The following is a 7,417-nucleotide window of genomic DNA, read 5'->3' as shown; positions in this document are numbered from 1 at the left end:
ATATCAAATAAAAGCTTAATGTTGATCATTTTAACAACAAGTTTTGAGGAAGTTTAAATATGGAGTATATTTAGAACAAATATAATAACATAATTTCCAAGCTGCTAAGTAATGAGTAGGTTGGAAAATTCCTGTTCGAAGTATACTTTTCTGTTCCAATTTTAAATGGGTCAATATGAACAGCAGGTCAACATATCCCACCAGGTGAGCACTTAACAAGCTGGAAAAGGTAGGCTTGTCATCGCAATTTGTTTCAAAACAAGAAAAGATGAGTCAAGATTTGTAGACTGGTCCCCGTCTCTAGGTTATTGAATTAGTAAAAAAAAAAAACTGTAATAATTTTGATCACTTGGATGTCTGATTCTAGATTCTCAAACTAGGGGGAGATAAGCTAGTAGTAAAATGCAGCTCTTCATAAAAACTTAGGGGCTGGTAGCCAGTCCACAAGACTTGTAAAGAATGGCCAATCAGAGCATTCAAGCATACTTGGGTATAGCTCAACATTTAATTTAGACTTTGTATATGTTGTGGTTTCTAAGAATGTTTCCTCAAAATCTGAACAAATTTAGATGCGAGTGCGACTTTAGTCAGACCTCTTAACAGTATATCCTACATCGTGTAGGTTAGCTAATAGATACTGTTATCTTAGTGCAGCTCTTGGAAGCAGTGTTCATATCAAAATAAATATTGTATTGTTTGAAAGAGAAATGAAATAATGAGCAGCTATCCTCAGGAATTCACCACTGTTCTTAAAAAATATTAGGTCAACAAACTCCTATGCTGACAAAAGGAATTGATTTTATAAATACACATGAAGTAGAATATGCAAATTAAATTACGTTAATGAGGTACTCGTAACTCATGACTATTAATTATGGTATCTAATATTTCAGATTTACACTCCAATAGTACAAATGTGATGTAGCAGGGCGGAACTTTACATCAATCTGTCAAAAGATGTACACTGTAAAAGGGGTGATACTAAGTTGGCCACGGTAGTCGATATTATGATATGAAATAAATATGGTTACACAACTAAAAGTTGAATACTGTTAAAATAGATTATTAGTTTGATGATTACAATATTATATTTTAATGTTGTTTTAATTAGGTTGAAAGATCAATGTTTTAATGTCTCTGATCAGATTTATAATTGTATAGAATATATAGAACAAGGACATTCCAAAAACAGGTATCAATGACAAATGTTACATAATTATCATCATCCTTACCTTAGAAATAGCTTAATTGTAGTACAAGCCATCAATATGTCAAAATAGGAATCAGTAAAAGAGTTGTTTTGCTACTTGCATCAAACAAAAGTGTGTTTAACTCTATCCTATTTTAAGAGACTTGAGTGATACAGATCAGGTGCGTTCTCTATCACCAACATTTTAATTGTAATTAAATTCCTATCATTCAGTATATGTTAAAAACAGTTACTACACGTACATAATTTGCCAAACTCATAAAAATTATCAGGATTTATTTGTGAGTGAATTTTCACATTTGTACACCATGATGGTAGATCTCACCAAATTTAGTTTAGAATAAGCAGAAAGATGTACAAATAGTGGAACTATGATGGGTATAGTAAGTACCCAGCTCACTTAACACATTGAATACATCAACTGTACTTGTACAGGTAACAGTATGGAAGCAGAGATATTCACAAGTCTATATAATACAAGTCTTATAAAAAGACCTATTCATAATAAATTCTTAAAATAAAATGCATCTCAGCCTGGTGAAATGATTCATCTGAAAATTTCCAGTTATTTTTGTAGGTCAAATCCTGTTATGCTACAGAAATCCTCAGACATATATAAAGTAACAAATGTATTAATAGACTTTTAAGGAACAATCTATTTATAACCGTGTAGCAATCTCGCCACATATGAGATGTTCATTTTATGGTCTGGTGACAGTCACCCCACCTAAACAAACAACAAAACATCTTAGCATGTCATTATATCTGCATACTTTAGGCATTATACTGAGATTTGGGAAAGTTTTACCCGTAGGTATTACTCTACATATAGTGACAGGTTTTGAGGGCTTGTTACTGCGTGAGGTACTTCAGGTTTGCTTAGTCCGTATTGTGGTCACATCACGTACACTCCTTCCCCCCAGTTGACGGATACGTTAAATGTGGTATGATGAATTTTCATCTTTATGGTAAATTTGTGTGTGGGATATTTCGTTATTAAAGCTTATAGTTTAAATATATATATATATATAATCACTAGAAAACAGCTTATGAAATCCACCAAATAGCCTGAATATTATGAAAAATTCAAATTCTGTCTAATCCAACAAACTTGTTTCTAAGTAAATGTCATCCAAACTTTTCTTATTTTAATGTTAACAGACAATTCTAGTAAATGTGAGAGCCACTTGTTAGACTTCGTTAGATTAGACTTTGTTAGACTTTGTTGACTTTGTTAGACTTTGTTAGACTTGAGGAGACTTTGTTAGACTTGAGGAGACTTTGTTAGACTTGAGGAGACTTAAAGTCTTATTAATTTGAACACGTACTGCTCTACTAAAAACAATTCAATAATGTTCACAATCAACACTATGACACATATCATATGACCTAAATTCAAAACGGCGTAGGAGAAGATAGTATAGGCTTGGGAAAAGTTGCCAGGTATTTCTTGGGTTTTCCCTAATTTGGAATGTACCGTGCGTTTTACGCTAGAAATATCCCCTTCAGTCCAGTTTGCCTTGGTAACCCATTCAGTAATATATGTCGTGATAGACTTTGTTATTGTATGGCAGACTTCCAAGAAATACCCATAGTTTGTAATACTAGACAAACCAGTAGGAAATTACTTAAGCAAAGTTCAGTACATAATGTACCACTATCTACCTGTATATTGCATCATCTACCACCATACAAGTTTGTTTGTTTGTTTAGAATTTAACGTCCTCAAAACAGCCAGGGTCATATGAGGACATAAACCTACGGAGACATCGCCGGAAGAAGACAGGAAAATAGGAAAAGGAAAAAGTTCCAAAGTGCTGCAATGGGGGCAGTAGATAAAAGTTGGTCTCTTCCATGTCCCCTTTGTAGACAATCCCTATTCTACGGGGCCCCCACATTAGTCACCTTTTACACTATTCATTGAGTGGGAGACAGCAGGTCTATTATTGATCTCTCAGTGTCCCCTAAACAGAAGACAAGGAAGAAACCAACTCTGATTCTGCGGGGGGGGGCAATAGTCAGCTCTAATGATCACGCAGTGGGATACAGCAGACACATTCTTTCTCTGAATCTGTAAAGGTCCCCCTATAAAGGTCCCCATATAAAGGTCCCCCTATAAAGAGTACCATCAGGTTAATATATATTATGGTAACGCGATCACAGAATGATTTTCAGAGTCCTTTTTTACAGCAGTGTTCCATGTCAATCATATCTTGTGATGCAATTTAATAGAAATGTAAAGTCGTGACATGGCAAATCTTCCAGTTTTGCAATACAGTTTGTGAAAAGACATGAGATTTAAACCTCTGAAGTTTTAACTTTATTGAAAGTCTATTTGAATTATAATACTCAATGCTTGGAACTGATACTCCATCAATTTTAACCGATCGTTATGTCATTTGCTTTATTAACTTTGCTTGTTACACTTGTTACTTTTAACTTTAGCAAAAATTATACATTAATTAAAGAAATGGCCGGGAGTTTGACCTATGGCTTTTTTGCTATTTTTCTTTGTCAAACAGAGGTGAATGTAAGTACTATTTTAAGATTTGTCTGTTTCTCTCCAATAATGAATTAGAACAGTTGGCAAGATCAAAGTGCTCTACCCACTTGTGTTTCATTTTTTATATGGCTGAAAAGTAATCAATGGACGTTAATTAAATATTCCCAAAACACTTATTCTCAAAAGTAACCAGATGTTGGTGTTTTTTTAATTTCAGATGTCCATTAACTTCTTGTCACGTTTGCCTTACCAAGTTTCTGACACGATAAAATATGTCAATATCGACAGAGGCGTAGGAAGTGGCCCATCAAACAAACCACTACATCACTTGAGACGTTCACCCGATGTAACGACACACAATAATACTCACATTCACTGCCTCAAGTTGTGTGACCCCAATACTCCTTCTCAGCCAGTTCACTCCCCTTTCCTGACAGTGAAGCTCTGTATTTACATGCGAATCAAGTTGAGTGGAATAAGTGATAACCTTTCTTTATATCGTACAAAGATTAACTGTTTTACATACACTAAACACTGGTCTTGACATTGATACAGACACTGACATACTATTAAAAGATGTCAAGTACAAAAGTCGCTGCAGTTACCTCCCCCTGGTTTGATTTCACATCACGTTGGAGAATAACACTCGGACTTTGACCTTGAAATGTTAGAACTAGACACAAAAATTTAATTAAGGAGTTGTTTTAAGTTAGTAACACATATGTCTGCATGACGTAGAGAATCATTCCGGAATCCTACAGACAAATGATCAATGTACTGGACACTGAATTCTTACAAGAACTTGTTAAGGTTTGGTAGTTGTTATTCTCTGCTTAGTGTTCAGCAGTGACCGGGCGGAATGCTGTGCTAGATGCCTTCAGCATGGTAGCACTCTTAATTTGGCATCAGATCTGCGCTATCGAGGTGGGCAAATACACCAACATACCCTGCCTCCAGCACACATATACATCACACACATGGAGACATGTCCTTAAATGACTTCAGCTGTCAATAGGACGTTAAACCCTATAAAACCCAACCAAACTAAGCCTTAATACGTCATCTGAAAAATTCATTGGAAATTTTGATCGTTACAATTAAGTTTATTATTTTTAATTTAACAAAATTCACTGCAAGCTACAGTTAAATTTTCATGAACTAGTTTTTTTTATATCTTTGGAAGAAAACTCTTTTGAAATGGAGATGCAAAAGATATGTTGCGGCAATATATAGCCTAGATCCTTAAGAGGAAATGTTCTTTCTACTCTACAGCAGTAGCAATGGATTTTATTGTCTATCACCGACATGTGTTACGAGATGTTTATCTGAAAGGCAACCCTGACTTCCTTTAGTACTTATGCCAGTTATATATTTTTTGTTTAATTTGAATCACCTTACTTCTGTCATGCAATCGAGACCTGCTCCAGAAACACGTGACTCGCAGACACATGTCACCCAACGCATGTGAGGCTTTCATATGGCAGGAAAGCGTCGTACAAACTGTATTACAAAAAAACACCTCGCCTGCATACACTTAGTGAATGTAACATGTGACTGGTCACAGTTTATGCAGATATCACAGCTTCAATAGAAATAGGAAACATGGAAGTTCAAGCAGAAACTGTTGAGGTAGGCGCCTTATGAAAGTTAACTGTCTAATTACCCCAGGAAAGGCACCAGGGCATTGCAAATTCAAATCCCTTGTGATTATTCTTCAGACCTGATTATAACATAAGCAACTGATGTTTTTCCCCTCACAATTATTAATCCTTCAAATATGGTATTCCATAAATAATCTTGAAAAAATGTATTTACATCTGTGAAAAAATGTATTTACATCTGTGAAAAAATCTACAACAGAGAATGCCTCAAACTCACGGTCCTGGGCACCAAATCACCTTACCGATATAGACCAGTAACTTCAACCGCGATCAGGGTTTGCTGTCAAAATCACAAGTCAGTTGGGCTAGTAGCTTCTAATTTCACTAGCCCATGTGCAAATTCCTCAAACCAAATATTATTTAACATGACAATCGGGCTAATGGTTTATAGAGCCACTTGTACATCTGGAGATTTCACTTGTCTCAGACGGTCAAGCTACCTTATTTTCCAGCCCTGCATCCTTTTGAAGAATATCAAACCTGTAGGGCTAGCACTACACTACATACATCATGTACCTGCCAGCTGCAATGATTAGTGATATACCCAATACCTGTATTATTCCAAGAAGGATTGAATAGGTATTTTCAGTTCAAGTATTATTTATAATGGTCTTCATTCACTTTTTTGTTGGGCAGTGCTAGAATTGTTGAACGCTAGTTGTGAGCGCCGAAATGGCAGCACCGGCTGTATGCTCCCCAGGGAGTTGAAAGATATTGGCTGGTTGCAAAGGCCTTATATAACAACGGATAATAATTTGTGAAACGCTTTGAGACGACCTACGAACTACTAATGTAGGTTGTGATAAAGCGGTATATAAGAACCTCAAGTTATTATTATTATTAAAAAGCTGAAGCTCAGGTGACCTAAAAATCCAACAAAAAGTTAAGGAGGAGTTGTGATTACAAGGTTTTTGGAGCAGAAATTTAATGTTTCAAGGGTCATAACTCCAGGAAAAATAGTTGAATTGCAAATTCATTTCATCATGCTGCACATCTACATATGGTGTACAAACTGTGTTTGTCCCCCGGTGCAATGACAATTTGTGTCAACACGTAATTAAAAATTCCACAGGTTATAAATGAAACCCAACTGTGTGGACATGCAGAGATCAACAGTTTTTCACACGTTCCATAACCACCTGCTATATCCTGTTATATATGTTAATGATGTCAGCAGAGTTGTTCCTTATCTGTGTGGGTTTCAGGTCAACTGCATATAGGTACAAGCTTCCTACTGATGTCATAGAGGTTGATTACAGGTATTGAGAAAGTGCCTTAGAATTTTTGTAAACAAATTTTGGGGGTTAAGAAATGCACACCTAATGATTTATCAAGAATTAGGGAGGCTACCTTTACATATGATTAGAAAATTTAGATTTTTTAAATATTGGCTTAAACTTAGAATTTTGGACAATTGCATTTTAAAGGCTTGTTACGATGAGATGATTGAAAAGGGCTGCGACTGCACAAATAACATAAGAAATGAATTATATAGGTTAAGTTTGGGATATTTATGGCTAACAGAGGGTAATGAAGGTCTAATTCTGAATATTATTAAAAGTAGAATGCATGACATTTTTCAACAGGAGGGTCCAGATTTAATTAATTCATCTGCTAAGCGTTCTCTTTATAAATGGATCTCTGGTATTTTTTGTCTTAAACAGTATTTAATTAAACCTAATGGATTACAAAATATAAAACAAATTGCTATAATTTGGTTGTCATCGCATACGTTGAATATTGAAACAGGTAGATTTCATGGTTTAGAGAGAAAAGATAGAATTTGTATATATTGTAACACCGGCGATATTGAAGACGAATATCATTTTATTATTAGATGTAGTCATTATACTGATTAAAGAAACCGTTTCATTAAAAAATATTATCATAAAAAAACCAGTATGGCATTTTTTTTAGATTTGATGACAACAAGAAATAATAAAGAACTGTCCAATTTAGCCAGATACTGAACCAATGTCAAAAAAGGAGATGCAATACTGTTTTAGATTAACGGAATCACTCTCTACACTTTCTCTGTGATTT

Source organism: Mizuhopecten yessoensis, unplaced genomic scaffold (genome assembly GCF_002113885.1).
Source record: "Mizuhopecten yessoensis strain PY_sf001 unplaced genomic scaffold, ASM211388v2 scaffold716211, whole genome shotgun sequence".
In the NCBI taxonomy this organism is placed as follows: domain Eukaryota; kingdom Metazoa; phylum Mollusca; class Bivalvia; order Pectinida; family Pectinidae; genus Mizuhopecten; species Mizuhopecten yessoensis.
The sequence above is the reverse complement of the archived record's forward strand: the minus strand, read 5'-3'. Positions refer to the sequence as shown.